We start from the raw sequence: 15930 nt of genomic DNA on the forward strand, positions 1-15930 counted from the left end.
TGACACAACCAATTTAAGAATGGATTGACTGACATTAAGTCTTCTTGCATAAGTCTAATTTTGAGGCAAATAAATTCATTGTAAAGAATTTCTCTTGCCTCAAAGTTTGAAAGCAAATAAGAGGGTAAGACACTCAAGAGTAGGGCACAATACTTGAATATTACTGAGTAATACAATATACAATACTTGAGTATTACAATACTCAAGAAAATGCAGAATGATTAGCAAAATAATAATACCCCAAAGGAGTCAGAGAATGAGGAACAGGGCAAGATAGAGTGACCATGGGGAATGTAACAACAAACGATAGTGGACAAATTGGAAAGAAAAAGGTAATTTATAACACCATCTGAAAGAATACTGAAGTCCAATAATCAGCAAGGTGAGCTCAAAGAGTCAGCAAAACATCTGAAACGGGAAGAGACATAAAATGTCTAAGTGCAAGTCTCAATGAGTCCAAGCTGAGAATAAGCAAGCAACTTGATCTAGAAATAGAGAATGAAATATTTAATATAAAGGTATTCTTTGTAGTGTTCAAAAATTATTATTCAGACTTTCAAGTTTAAATTAATGGTTAAATTTTTTTAGAATAAAATCTATTTTCCCTACTTACTGTATTGTATATATTGTATATATTTAAATCGAGTCAAATTTTTCAATTTCACTTCACGGTCTTGATGCACAGAAAAGACTTTCTCAAGATGTTTTTACAGGAATTCAAAGAACATGTCAGTTTCTTCAATTTTAACAGTTTAATCGGTTGTGGAAAAAAAGGGTTTGCATTTTATAATGATCTAAAAGAGAATGGAGAAGAAATATATATGAAAATTAAGTACAAGTAAAACTTCCATACAGCAGAAAAGAAGTCTGTATTGGGTGGGGAAAGTTTGCTAAATATGACACTAAGCTGTACCTTTCTGCCCCTTGGCATTGTTATTGTTCCAGATGGGACAGTGTAGCAGTGTTTAATTTGGTACATTTGTCCAGTATAACTAGATCTATATCATTGGCCATCAGCAAATCCTGCTTTCAGTTGCTATTGCCCCACCACTTCATTGCCTGTGTTTGTCTTAGCAAGCAAATTTGTCTTTGCTGAACTACATCTCTTATAATTCACCAAGTTTATAGGGTTTCCAATACACTCCTGGCAATGAGGCAAGGGTGAGGCTGGAATACATTAAGAGAATTTGAGCCACCAGGAAAACTCAAAATACAAAGCTCCAAGACTCCAACTGCAAAATTGTAGTGATTATTGTCCCAAAATAAAATTTCTTCATAGCATTTAAAGAGCCATGGAGGCCATTTAGTCCAGTCTCTCACTCAAAAAAAAAAAAAAAAAAAAAAAAAAGTGCTATTATTTTCTTCTCTTTGCCAGGAGGAGCATGATGTTGATGCTTTCTTACTCCTCCACTTGAGTCTACATATCATCATTTTTCAATGTACTTTCATGTTGTTCTCTTTCTCCATTGATCTTTAGCTCCATATTACGTGCAATCTGTCATGGTTTGACATGACAGCCTTTTCTGGTAAGGGGGAAGGGGCTGTAAAGATGGCTCCTGTAAGAAGCTGCTCACAACTCTCCCCAACTCTGAGCCAGATCCACTTCTGGGGCTGAGCCAATTAGACGCCTCCACCATCACTTTTTAAGAAGCCGGAAGAGGAAGTTTCTTCCTCCATCTTCTTCCTTCTTCTTCTGCCCCTTCTTCTGGCTGGTGGTGTTGCAAGGAGTAGGAACAGTGAGAGACTCCAAGGTCAGTGATGAAAGAGAGGAGGAGGTGTGCTGGAGCAGAGACTCCCCTGCATTCTATGGAGAGAACTGGTGAAGCTGAGATTTATTTTAATTTCTTTAAAGACCCCTCATCAGCGGTAGAGACTCATTTCGATAATGATCCTGTATCAGGGGCAGAGACTCATTTTGCTAAAGCTGGCCCCAGACCAGGGGCAGCGATTCACTTCATTAAAGGCCCCAAGCCAGGGACACTGACTATGGCTGGAGGAGGCCTTGTCCCATGGGAGGGAGCCAACCACTTCACTGCTGACCCCAAGCCAGGAGCAGTGATTTTCTTCTTTAAAACTATGTCCGGAAGAGGCTGTGTCCTGAAGGAGGGACCCTTTATCACTATGGCCAGAGCAGGCTGTGTCCCAAGGAAGGGACCCAATATCCACAGCTGTAACTGTGGGGAGGAACCCACGACAAATCAGCTCATTAAACTTATGCCCAGAAGAGGTCTTGTCCCGAGAGACAGACCCTGTAACTGCAGAAACTGCAACTATGGTGAAGAATCCACGTCAGAGATATTCACTAGGGACTGCGTCCCATGTGAGGGACCCTATATCGGCAGAAGCCGCAAGTGTTGGGAACAACCCACATCAGAGAAGTTCATTAAGTAAGGACTGTGTCCCAGGGAGGAGCCCTGTGTTGGAGGAGGGGAAGAATGCCAGGAGTCATCCTCATTTGAGAAGACAGAAGCAGCAGAGCCCACCTGTGAGAGACTGACCACATCCCACATTCCCTGCTCCCCTGAGCCATTGAGGGGGGAGGAGGTAGAGATATTGGGAGCAGTGAGCTGGGCCCAGGAAGAAAGGAGGGATGGGGGAGGGAGATATTAAAATGCTGGTTGTAATTTTTTCATCATCATCCTACTCCCTTTTTGCTTTTATTCTGTTCTGTTTCTTGTAGAATAAACTTTCCTACTTTCCTCTCTGAGTCGAGTACTGGAGTCTGTTTTGCCCGGAACCGTAATTGGCAGTGAGCCCTCCCTGCCCTTGTCTTAATCCACAACAACCTTGCTTATCTTTTTACTCCCATTTCTCTGGGTCCTCCGCCATCCTAACGAGGGTGGGGGTGAATGGGGGCACCGAGTGAGAGACTGTCATGGTGCTGCTGTGCTAGCTGGGCCAAACCACGGCACAACCTTATGACATCCAGAGTGCCAGAGATGCACTGCATATTTTTTCTTTATTCTCTTTTTACCCTTAAAATTGGAGGGTTTTTTCCCTGGTCCCAGGGTTACATTCCATAAAATGACAACTGGGTTGCAACATTGGGATCTTTGGTATCATCTCCTGCTACATCAATGTCTGTATTCATTTCTACTGCACACTCTGTTTGTCTTTGCAGATGCTTAGCTTTATCTTCAGATCCTATATGTTGCTATTTATTTATAACTGCTCCTTTATTATTATTATTATTATTATTATTATTATTATTAAGATGAAATTCTTTTCCTGATAGTTGTAAACAATACCTTCATGTTACTATCTAGTTTCCTCTACAGCTTAAAAGGCTAGATAGACTGGCTCACAATTTCTGCATGCTAAACTCCTGAGATTGGTCATACTGATGATTAGAAGAAATGTTTCTCAGAAGCAACAGCAAAAAAAGAAAAGAAATTATTGTAGGTGGTTAATTTACTAGTATGAGAATGAAACAAAGATGCAGATGGTGAAGAAATATAAAGGCAGGAGAAACTGGATGAACAACAATGTTTATGGGAATGGTGATGAGGGAGAAAAAACAAGGGCAATAATGGTAAGTGAAGAACATTATCTGTGGCAGTCAATACTCAATGCAAGATGTGTTCAATCAATATGCAAAGAAGCTGCTAAAGTGGCTACAGCACAAGACTCAGTGAAGAAGTTAAAATGGCTGCAGCACATACAGTGTGCATTTGTTAATCAACAAACAACTGAAGTTGTGCCATCTACTGTGACATAAAGAAACATGAGGCAGAGTACAGGCAAACAAAGGTTAAGTGAATAAAATGTGTTTGATTATTAACAAGGCCAGCAAGCAGGTGAGAAGTAAACACAGTTAAGACTGAGGGATGAAAAGCACGACTCTTTGTAATGACCACAGAAAATGCGGAGCACACACCTGCAGTCCTGTTCTGGTCAGAGCACTTACAGGCTTGCACACGCTGGAGGAGCTGCAGAGCTGCTCAAGCAGGGTGTAAATCTCCTGCAGCAACACTCGATTCTTCTGTCTGTGTCTCTCTAGCCACTAAAGAGAATTCTGTCATGCAACTTCTGTCTTCTTCCAGGCATATCCTCAAGAGTCATAAAATCTTCACCTTTTCAATCCTATATTAGAGCAGTAGGGAGGAACTATGATTACATGCCACCACCACATACACTCTGTACCACTAGCACTAATGCTCACACTCTTCCTTCAGATCATTTTGTTATACAGTGCTTTGCTACTTGTTTGGCTTGTTCCCTGACCAGATCTTTGCTTTGTTACTTCCACTTGTGGAGCTTATTTTTGTTGTAATTATGGGTAAATAAATGCAGCTTGCTGATGAAATGGAGAAGGGCACTGTACAGAGAGCGCATTGCAGTCAGCCTAGAAATTTAGTTAGAGTTTTTACAGAAAAGAAGGAAAACCACTACTGGACTTCCTCCAGTAATATTGACAGTTTTCTGGATTGTATTTGTTTGTCCGGGGATTTTTTTGGAGAGGGAATTGGGTTCTTTTTTGCCTGATTATGAATACATTGAAATGATTATCAAAGGAGATATATTATGAAAGAAAGGTGAACAAGCACAATTAAGTGTTTCAGTATTCTACAACAGGATCTCTCTTGTGACCCATAAGTCACATAGAGTTCTGTATACAACTCCATAACTATAAAAATATATAGGCATCTATATTTGGATAGATAGATACTACTCTGTCTCCTATCACCTGTAAGTGAAGAAAAAAATACTAGAGTGTATAATCTAGAACAAAAAATATTAATAAAAATTGTTCAGAATACTACAAGTTTACTACTGAATTTTATGATTCCTATAACATAAAAGCAATAGTAGAAACATGTAAATAAATGAAGGACAAAACAGGCTTTTTATTACAATAAGAACACATGATGTTAAGTTGTTTGGAAAAATGTTTAACTTAGATTGATATTAGAATAATTGATTTTGAAAAAAAGTGTAGAAATATTCATCTGTATCCAGTCAAGAAAATTCACACATCTTAAGGAGTTATTTAGCAAAGTTTTGTACAGGTGTGTTTACATCTAGAAGTGTTTTGGACCCCTCAGTAATGATTTTCAAATCTATTTGTTAGCTTCACCCACATTAGAAGGTGAGAGCTTCCAAAGTACCTGACAGTAGAGAAAGACAGCATTGGTGAATAGTGATGGAAGGAAAATGGGCTGCTGTGGTGTCCAGCTACTGCTGATCTCTGGGATTTTGTTCAACTGAGAGCCATTGCAAGCTTCATAGCCACAGGAAGGCTGCCATTTTACCTTATTAAACATCACAGTATCCAACTACAAAATCCAAACCCAAAGGAATCCAATTTGATTATTCCTACTTACAGTGCAAGTTTTCCAAGGAGATAACTGTTCTTTATTTGTTTTCATGATTATGGATTTTTGCAACCTAAACAGAAGTAACTTCTTTCCTGTTGTGGTACTAGTAGTAATGATTTTAAAAAGTAGAGTGGAGGTGAAGAGGTTCAGATAGAGGCCGGGGTTTTGCAGGACACTGTGTTGCAAAGAGGAGTCTTCCCTAAGGGAAATTCTGGTGAAAAAAGACTTGGAAAAGGACCTCACTCCTATTAAGTAAAGTTTACAACGGAAGGGGGATTATATCATAGTGTATAATCCCCCTGAGTGAGAAACCTTTATGTATGTGATGAAATCTGCTGATTACTGTGGGAACATTTACTTCTGCTTCTGCACGCTCACGGATTAAGAACTATAAACTTTAGCTTATAGTTTTATTACCCAGCTGCTGTGGCATGGATCAAGGTACTGGACCATAAGGGTAATAGTTGGAGGCCTGTGGCTGATAGAGTTCCTCAGGGATCAGTTCTAGGGCCGGTCCTGTTCAACATTTTCATCAAGGATCTGGATGAGGGGACAGAGTGTATCCTCAGCAAGTTTGCTGACAGCAAACTGGGAGGACTGGCTGATTCCCCAGAAGGCTGTGCTGCCATTCAATGGAACCAGCTTGACCAGCTTGAGAGGTGAGCAGAGAGGAACCTCATGAGATTTGTCATGGTTTAGGCCCATCAGGGAACAAAAGACTACAATTAGCCTCAAGTACCAAAGACCTGAGGATTCCCAAAGGGCAGGGAGAGCTTAATTGCCACTTAAGGTTCAGGACAAAACAGACCAGGCCACTTGGCTTGGGGAAGGAAACAGAAAATAATTCAATGCAACATCAACTAAAACATAACCATAAAACCCCAAAACATAATAAACATAAAACAATACAGAGTGGTACAACAATGAAGAGTCTGACCAGCCCTTTAAGACCATCTTCTCCCCACTCCTCCCCTCTTACCAGGCTCAGACCCCTGATCCTGGTGTTTTTACCTCCTCCCACTGTGAACAGGTCAGGGGGGCAGGGAGTGGGGGTTTCAGTCAGTCTATTCCTGATGGCTTCTGTCGTTTGTCTCTCCTCAGGGCAGGTGGGCTCCGCACCAGTCCTCCCTGCAAGTCCGTGGGGTACCTCACACACACGGCAACCCTGCACGGGCTGCTCCAACGTGCATTTATCCCAAAGGCTGCAGCTCCTCACTGCCCCTCTTGTGGGTCTGCTCTGCGGTGCGCAGGCTCTCCAGCACGGTGGGCACCATGGCCACCTCCCCACACAGTCCCTGGCCCATCCAGGTGCACTCACACGGAGTTGCTGGTGGCTCTCAGTCCTGCCATGGCCCTGCATGGGTTGCAGGGGTACAGCCTGAATTCTTGCCACGGCTTGCAGAGGGGTTTCTGGTCTAGTGCTCCTCCTTCCTTCCTCCACCTCTGACTATGAGGTCTGCATGGTCGCCTCCATCTGATATCACTCTTATACCTCCTACCAGCTCTTCAAATTCTTGTCCCTAAATAGTGATCACAGAGGTACCAGATTGTCCCAGCCAGACTGGAGGTGGGTCTGAACCCAGGAGCCGGGGGAGATTCCAAAAACTAACCAGGTCTTCACTGCAACCCATTCCCCATGTTAGCAAGCAGAAGCTGCTCCTTGCTAAACCATGACAAGGTTCAACAAGGACAAGTGCAGAGTCCTGCATCTGGGAAGGAACAAACCCATGCACCAGTACAGGCTGGGGATTGACCCACTGGAGAGCAGCTCTGCAGAGAGAGACCTGGGAGTTCTGGTTGATAATAAACTGAACAGCAATGTGCCCTCGTGGCCAAGAAGGCCAATGGCATTCTGGGATGCATTAAGAAGAGTGTGGCCAGCAGGTCAAGGGAGGTTCTTCTCCCTCTCTACTCTGCCCTGGTGAGGCCTCATCTGGAGTCCTGTGTCCAGTTCTGGGCTCCTCAGCTCAAGAGGGACAGGGAACTTCTGGAGATAGTCCAGAACAAGGTCACCAAGATGATCAAGGGACTGGAGCATCTTCTTTATGTGGAAAGGTTGCTGGAATTGGGGCTGTTTAATCTAGATAAGAGGAGACTGTGGGAGAATCATGAATATTTACAGATCTCTAAACATTGGATGTCAGGAGTTTGGGGCATCACTTCTCTCTGTTGTATCTGGTGAGAGGACACAAGGTAATAGAAAGAAGCTGGAACACATAAGATTCCTTTTAAACATAACGAAAAAGTATTTCACTGTGAGGGTGAGGAACCCTGGCACAAGCTCCTTGGGGAGCATGTGGAGTTTCCTTCTCTGAAGGTTTTCAAAGCACTGACTGGATGTGTTCCTGTGAGACTTCATCTAGGTGGAACTGCTTTGACAGGGGGATTGGACTAGATGATCTCTAAAGGTCCCTTCCAACCCCTACCATTCTATGATTCTATGTAAACACCTAAGGCAGACTAAGATTCATAATGTGGTTTATAAATGCATTCGATTTAATGGTGAACAAAAGTAACAAAACTTAAGCTGAAAAGGATAAAATATGAAAACAGAACTCTCAAAGTATTTAAAAAGTCTGACTAAAGTTAATTTTGAAACACATACCACACAGAAAAAAGCAGTAGGCCTTCTGTTCTTCTGTTATTATTTATGAGCTTAAGAAAATTCCACCTTTAGCAACCTTCACTATTTGATTCTGACAAAAAATATAAATACCTCAGTTCTAGAAACAATATCAACATCATCTCATATTTTAAAGACTCTTAAGAGGAAAAAAATCACATAGACATTTTTGCTTGTTTACAGTTATATTGCCGTATAAAAAAAAATAATTAGGCATTTAACACCATTCTTCTTGTCACCCAGGAGCAGTAGGTGCCAGACAACATTTGATAAAGCCAGTGAGTTGACTGAAGTGTTCCAGTGTTCATTGATGACTGCTACTCATATTAATGTCTATAGTAATGGCAATGAATTATTAGTCTAAGAAAAAAAAATGTTAATATCCCAGAGTTCTGTTGCAAAGTAAAATGAGTGAAGAGACACCCCTATGTTTGGATTCTATTTGAAATATAATGCATGACATTTTACAACAAAAGTAGCAATTAGTGTCATGGACATTGCTGTCACTGCGTTGCAAACACTTCATTTCTTGTCTGTCAAAATCAGATCAGCTGTGACAATTCAACTAAATTGAAAAGTATTGGAACTAGAAATCCAGTATATCTAAAGTCAAAGTAATAATTATAAAAATTTCAATCAGAAATGCAATCTTCAAACTTCTAAAATAGAAAATATTGCATTTTTCACTTTTCTGAATGCTGGGTGTCACTATGAAAAATGAGACTAGCTAAGATTAAAATATTATGGTTTATCCTCAGTATTAGAAAGTAATACTTTATTGCTGATGTTTTTTTCCAAAAAATCATATGTTTATTACATAAAGCCCTTTATCTCTTAAGTCTTTTCTATGTAAAAATTTGAGACATTTACCATAGAATCAATAAATGTAGTGGGTCAATACAAGAGACATTCAGAATCAGACTGAGTTCACATCATATTTTTACAAGTTCTCAGGAAGACAGATTCCACCAGAAAGTTTTTGCTATTAAAAAGCAATGAATGATTCAGAAAATTACCTCATATATCTACAGCCCCCCCAAAGCTGCTGGTTTGGGAAGAATAAGGAGGGAGAATTAGCTATAAAGCTTTCATCCAACCCACAGATCCTCACAGGGACTGTTCTTGTAAGTGAAGGCAGCATAGCTTCATGTGATATTACAGAATTCACAAAAAGGTTTGCAGTTGTGACTGGCTTAATTATTTTATTGAGAAGTATCTTTAATTAGTCTAAATGTCATGTAACCTGGACAACCATGAGACTTAATCCTTCAAAAGAACGTATTTTTCAATAAATTACTAGACATATTTTTCCACAAATTTTGAAAATATTTCTGCTTCTTAAAAATATCTTCCTAAAGCTTAAACTTTATTCTTTAGCAGAGACATGATTCAATTACTTATTGCATTTTGCCCATCTCCCATCCCATCAAACTCACCAACACTTTTCTTACAGAGAAACAATTAAATACATCAAAATATTAAGTCAAACCTTTGTCCCAACATTTCTGCAGAAAGATATCAAGGCAGATGAATAACAAGAGAGTCGTGAACAGACAGAAGTGTTTACACTTGCTGAATAAATTAACCATTGTTAATGGTTAACCACTGTTAACCATTCTTGTATTTCCGGATATCCTTGATTTGTTTCTCATTTGAATGTTTCTTTCATTTTTTAAATACATTTGCTATCTCCTTTTATAAAAACATCTATGTTTTCAGAGCTAGACATCTAAAGTAAAGCAAGTGACGTAATTTTTAGAAACATTGAGACTCAAGTCCTAGTGTGATTGATTCCACACACTATTATCTTTATGCAGTTAAAAACGTACCAATATTGCCAGCCAGTATTTTATCAGGTAGCTATAAAAAAACCTTTGAAATATTATTTTGACAAACTAAAAGTAAGTGTTGAACTACAATTCCAGTGGTGTATAGTGTTTGTAATAGTCAACATTGATGGTGGAGTTTAAATGAGAGAACTTATTTATGTATTCTTTGAAATGCAACAAACATTTTCAAACTGTACATACACTACAGATAAGGGCTTAAAAACTGTCACTGACTTCTCGGATAGTTAAAATCTTTTTTCTTTTTTCTTAGAGATGTAGTTATTAGCAGTACATATTTATATCCTACATTTTATTTAAGAACAGTCTCCTTGTGAAGCCAAACCACTGATCCTGAGAGGTTTATGTTTTGTTCATCTCATTCTTACCACCCTGAAAATGCCATAACTTTCCTCATGTTAAAGCTCTTACTGGATTAGAAACTGGAAAAATCGACATCCTATCTCTGTTAACCTTTGGCAAAGCTTGAGGAACTATTCCTTGCTCATGAAAAAGCCATCTAATTGTTAATCTATAATCCTTTTAATATGCTCTACATTTTGGATTGATCTATTGCAAGTTGACCCAGCAGTGCCCATGGCTATATTAATCCTATCATTTATATGTTTCAATGGAACTCTTTAATGAAGTCTGAAAGGCTTGCCTACTACTAAGGATGGTTACACTTGTATTGTACCTAATTATAGAACATTCACTTGTATCACCTAATTGTGCAAATTACATTTTTTTCCCAAGGCATAATTTGTTTTGATTACAAGCTAGATCAGACTATTTTCATCTGTGTTCTTTTTTAGGGGGGGGTAGGATGATATATTTACAGCTCCAATGCTGTGATTTTAATATACTAATAATCATTACATCACTTGACGAGCCTGAAAATAAAATGAACAAGGTAAACAATGATGTTTTGAAAAATAGGAGTAATACATAATAATAGTATCTTGTGTATTTACAATTTAACCTGAGGATCTAGAAACACTCTAGAAACAATTATAAATTGCTAGACCTTAAAAGAGTCTTTTAGGAAAGCATATTTAACAATACTATAATTTTGTAGAGAAATAAGCAGCTTGTTAATAGTAAAGACACTTTAAAATCATGTGCCACACTTCTAAGATCTTAACTGTGTCATTCATTCTTGCAGAAAATACAAGAATAGGAAGTTCTACAGTGACTTCTACTTTAGGAGTTTGAAACAAGTCAAAATTGCTGAGGCTGTCAGTGTCACATCCTGAAAAACAAATCTATTTTTTCACTCCATGCATTGCACATGAAGTAAAAAACAACATCTGCAAGTAATGTATCAGAAAAAAAGTTTATAATCTGGATACCTGTAATCCAGTGCAATTTGGAGAGAAGAAACCCATGTTCCCTACACTGATACCCTTCACCGAGTCTTATGGTCATGTATCTCAGCAAAACCCACCCTACAGTTACAAGAAAAATCACTTAGCCTTTGTGATACCATCAGAAAAATAATTGCCTGACCTCTCCAAATATCACTCAAATCAATTGTGATGTGATATTCTGTCAACCATCCCAAGAAATAAGAGCATCAAGACAAGAATCTCTGTTTTTTAAACTCTGTCTTTGCTACATTAGCATGTTTTTCCAACTTGGCGGTAGACTCCATTTGCTTTGTACTGGACATTAACATTTTAATATTAACCTTAAAAATTAAAGAATATTAAGGATTTAATGTTTCAGTTGCTGAGTGATCAGCAGAATACATATGTTCCTCATAAGCAGAAAAATAAATATCAAAATTTCAGCTGAATAGTAACCTTCGGCTACCTGAGCTTTCTCTCTTAGATCTGTTTCAAAATACTAAATCTATTCCATAAACATAACCTCAGACAAGTAATGTGACAATGAAGTATTGATTACTTTCTTAGGATTACTCAGTCTTATGGATTTATATGCAAATATTGATTCACAGCAACATATACTCACAATAGCCATCTTATACAATATTGTGCACCTACCTATTTGCCTGGGCTTCCAAAACACCAGAGAAAATGAAGATATATACATATTGTCTCTGAAATGCTTAATTATGGTTGTTTAATTGGAGTCTGCAGTAATGGCTACAGGTGCTCTACTCATAAGCAAGTTACATGTCTAATTCAGGATAATATTTTAAAGTCTACTACATTAATGGCTTTGGGGATCATAATTGTAGCTAAACCAATGTAGCAGAGTTGCGCATTACTCAACATGTATGTGCTTGCTTGGCAAAATATTAGTCTCACAAAAATCTCTAGGAAGAATAATCCCTTCTGGCAGGCATTGGTGCTCACTTTGAGTTTAGCTTTTTTTACAAGGCAATTGCTTTCCCTGGACACCATACTTAATCTCTCCATTGGGACTTTCCACAGAGCTACTTTCTTTGTTCTGTGCACGAGTATCTGAATTTCTTTACAAAGCAAATCAGAGAGTGAGGAATTCAGTCTGTCTCTTCATGGCATCAAGAATTCCAGACCTACGTCAGAGGACCTGTGTCCTAAGACACAGAGTTGGTAAGAGATATAAGTAGAAAAATCAGTAGTTCAACTAATAGAAATCAATAGATTATTCAAGCCTTGATAATGTATACTATTAACATAAATGTGCTCATTAGTCTGCTAATAGATTTACCAGTGAAAAGCAGTTTTCATTTTAGGAGTGTGAACACCACAGATTGTAATAGAGTCTCTGACTCATTATACTATCTTAAAAGAAGAAAACTGTGTCAATGTTGGATATATTTCCTTTGACTAGTATTAACAAACATTCACCAAATTGAAACAAACAAAAACCAAGAAAACAAACAAACACAAGGACAGAAACAACAACAAAGAAAAAACCTCACTACCCAGAGTATCAGCATTGCTCAGCTGATATCTTAGTTGAAATTTGCTTGACAGGAAACAATTAAGAGAGTTCAGAACCAAGTTAGGATGATGTTACAGCTCAAACAGGCTTAGGAGGCAGGATGTGAAAGACTCATAGATTCATGGATTGAATAGAAAATGAAAATCACCTAGGGAAATATGTGCAGAAAGTGGTTTATTTTACTATTTCAGATTCGTGAGATCCTGAAAAATCCTTTATGTTCTCTATTATTAGCATTTAAATTCATTATCAGCTTAATTTCTTTAAAAGACATAACAACAAAAAGAATAAGGTGGCCGATATTTTTGGTTTTGAAGGGAAAGAGGAGAAGAGAGAATGAATGATTCAGGTCATCTCAGATTTTGGCTTAATGATACTGATTAACATAGTCTATTTCCACATTATTTCTAAGATATTTATTTTACAATTAGCATCTGCATTTGTGTAACTGATCTCCTATTTTCTTTGGGACTTGCTGAAGTAAATTGGCACAGATTTACTCGCATCTTATTGTCCCTTTTTTGTGTTAACCACTTTTAAACCATTTTTAATTACTGTCAATAAATCATCATTTACTTCCATAAGGAGTAGTAATAGTTCTTCCATTTTTTTAAATTTAAAAATGAGATGATGTTTTCTTTCTGTAAGTTAATAAATTTTCAACTTGACAGGTTGTCAATTTGTAGTTTGGATGTTGCTAAACTAGGCTTTGAACATTTCAGTAAGAAGGGTTTATAACATCTATTGTTTATGATACAGCTAGAGAATCTGAAAAAAAATGAAAACAATTAGTTACTTCCTCTAAGATATTGATGAGCTTTCTTAAAATTATCAGACTTGCAATTATGTCAGAAATACTATATTATTAATCTAATCTAAATTTGATCTGGGATTTGACTAATAGTTGTCAAGCAGAGCTTACTGCAACCTTTAGCTCCTGACCTTCTACCTTGCAATCACATTGAAAAGTTGAACAAAGTTTCCATTATATTTACGATTAATAAATTATTTTTCTGTTTTTTGCTGGGTTACATCTGTTATTTACTTTACTGAGAAATACCAGTTCATCCCAAAGATTAATGATTAATTCATCATAATAATTCACAAGTGCACTATGTAGTACTTCTTACAAAATACAGAAAAAAACTTCAATTAAGTTTCCCAAAATTAAACTGACTGGCCACTGTATAATTTTCCTAGTGCTATACTGTATTCCTAACTTCTACAAAAATAACAAGAGCAAATCAATATTTAGAAAATAAGTGGCACTAAATTCACAGATTAAGTACCTGTTATAAAGAACATAACTATATTGAAAAGTCCAAAATAAAAGTTAATTGTAAATTGTCATTACTGTCTCATTTGGGAGTTGATCGATCAAATAAACTTAAGCAGCAATATATTTCATAAAACAGTGAGAACCTTGCGGCAAAGCCATCAAACAGAAATAGCAACATTAATCAAAAATGGCTCAGTGCAATAAGTGAAGGCTTAATAAATATAAATGTACTGAAGCAGAACATTTAGTTAACCCTACATGCTCTGCTGAATCAGCAGACTATACCATAAATTGTTCTAGTAAAGCATTACTATATCATAAAGTAATTGAAGAAATCTGTTCCTGTGATATCTTTTTCCATTGTAAAGAAAATTTTTGTATGAAAGAAAAGAGAGAGATTTATAGTTCATGTTGTATAAATATAAGGATTAATAGCCAATGGCATCCTGGGATGCATCAAGAAGAGTGTGGCCAGCAGGTCAAGGGAGGTTCTACTCCCTCTCTCCTCTGCCCTGCTGAGGCCTCATCTGGAGTCCTGTGTCCAGTTCTGGGCTCCTCAGTTCAAGAGGGACAGAGAACTTCTGGAGAGAGTCCAGCACAGGGTCACCAAGATGATCAGGGGACTGGAACACCTTCCTAATGTGGAAAGTGTCGTGGTTTTGCCCAGCAAAAGGGGGAAAAAAACCGCGACTCCTCCCCCTCCCAGCAGAATGCGGAGGGGATCGGAGGGGGGGGGGGAAAAAGTAAAAGATCCCGCGTAAGTTGAAATAAGAACAGTTTACTGGGGAAAATTGAAGAGGAACAACTATAACAAAGACAAGGGGATATTACAAAGAAAACTGGTGAGTGATACAGTTGCTCACCACCCGGCACCCGATGTGAGCGAGCGCTCCGGACCGGCGACCGAGAGCCCGCGCCCCCGGAAAAGAGCTTCTGCCGGCCAGCCCCCACCTGTACCCTGGGCATGATGTTAGGATGGTATTGAATACCTGCTGGCCAGCCTGGGTCAGCTGTTCAGGCTGTGCCCTTTCCTGGTTCCTCACGGGAATTAAGTCTATCCTGGCTCAAACCAGGACATTCCACCGCTTATTCTATACCATCTACACGTCATGTCTAGGTTTACACATCATAATCATAACATACATAACATAGAGCAACTATAGGAATAATGACATTCAACAGCTGTCATTATACAATTTAATTCACGGGTTATTCTCACCCAGAATCAAATTCCCTTGAGGCACACATTGGGTCTTCCCATCCTTGTACATCACCCACCAAGTACACCCAGGTCCCTGAGCAAAAATAATCCCACAGATGGGTTTGCCTTTACCTGAGGCAGGACACATCCAGACTGCCTTCCCTAACATGTCTTTTATATGTACCACAGGGACTTTGTCCCCTTCTACAATATGTAAGGGTTCTGACTGGTCAGGGCCAGCTCGATTGACAGATCCTCTAGAGTTGACTAACCAGGTGGCCTTTTCCAAGTGTGTATCCCAATGCTTGAAAGTTCCATCTCCCATTGCTTTCACTGTGGTTTTCAATAACTCATTGTATCTCTCAACTTTTCCTGAGGCTGGTGCATGATAGGGAATATGATAAACCCATTCAATGCCATGCTCTTTGGCCCAGGCATCTATGAGGTTGTTTCTGAAGTGTGTCTTGTTGTCTGACTCAATTCTTTCTGGGGTGCCATGTCACCAGAGGACTTTCCTTTCAAGGCCCTGAATAGTGTTCCAGGCAGTGGCATGAACCACAGGATATGTTTCCAATCATCCTGTGGTTGCCTCCACCATTGTGAGCACATGGCATTTGCCTTGGCGAGTCTGTGGCAGTGTGATGTAATCAATCTGCCAGGCCTCTCCGTATTTATATTTCTGCCATCGTCCTCCATACCATATGGGCTTCCACCGTTTTGCTTGTTTAATTGTAGCACACGTCTCACATTCATGGACAACCTGTGCAATAGTGTCCAAGGTTAAGTCC

This window comes from Colius striatus, chromosome 5 (assembly GCF_028858725.1).
Source record: "Colius striatus isolate bColStr4 chromosome 5, bColStr4.1.hap1, whole genome shotgun sequence".
Classification (NCBI taxonomy): domain Eukaryota; kingdom Metazoa; phylum Chordata; class Aves; order Coliiformes; family Coliidae; genus Colius; species Colius striatus.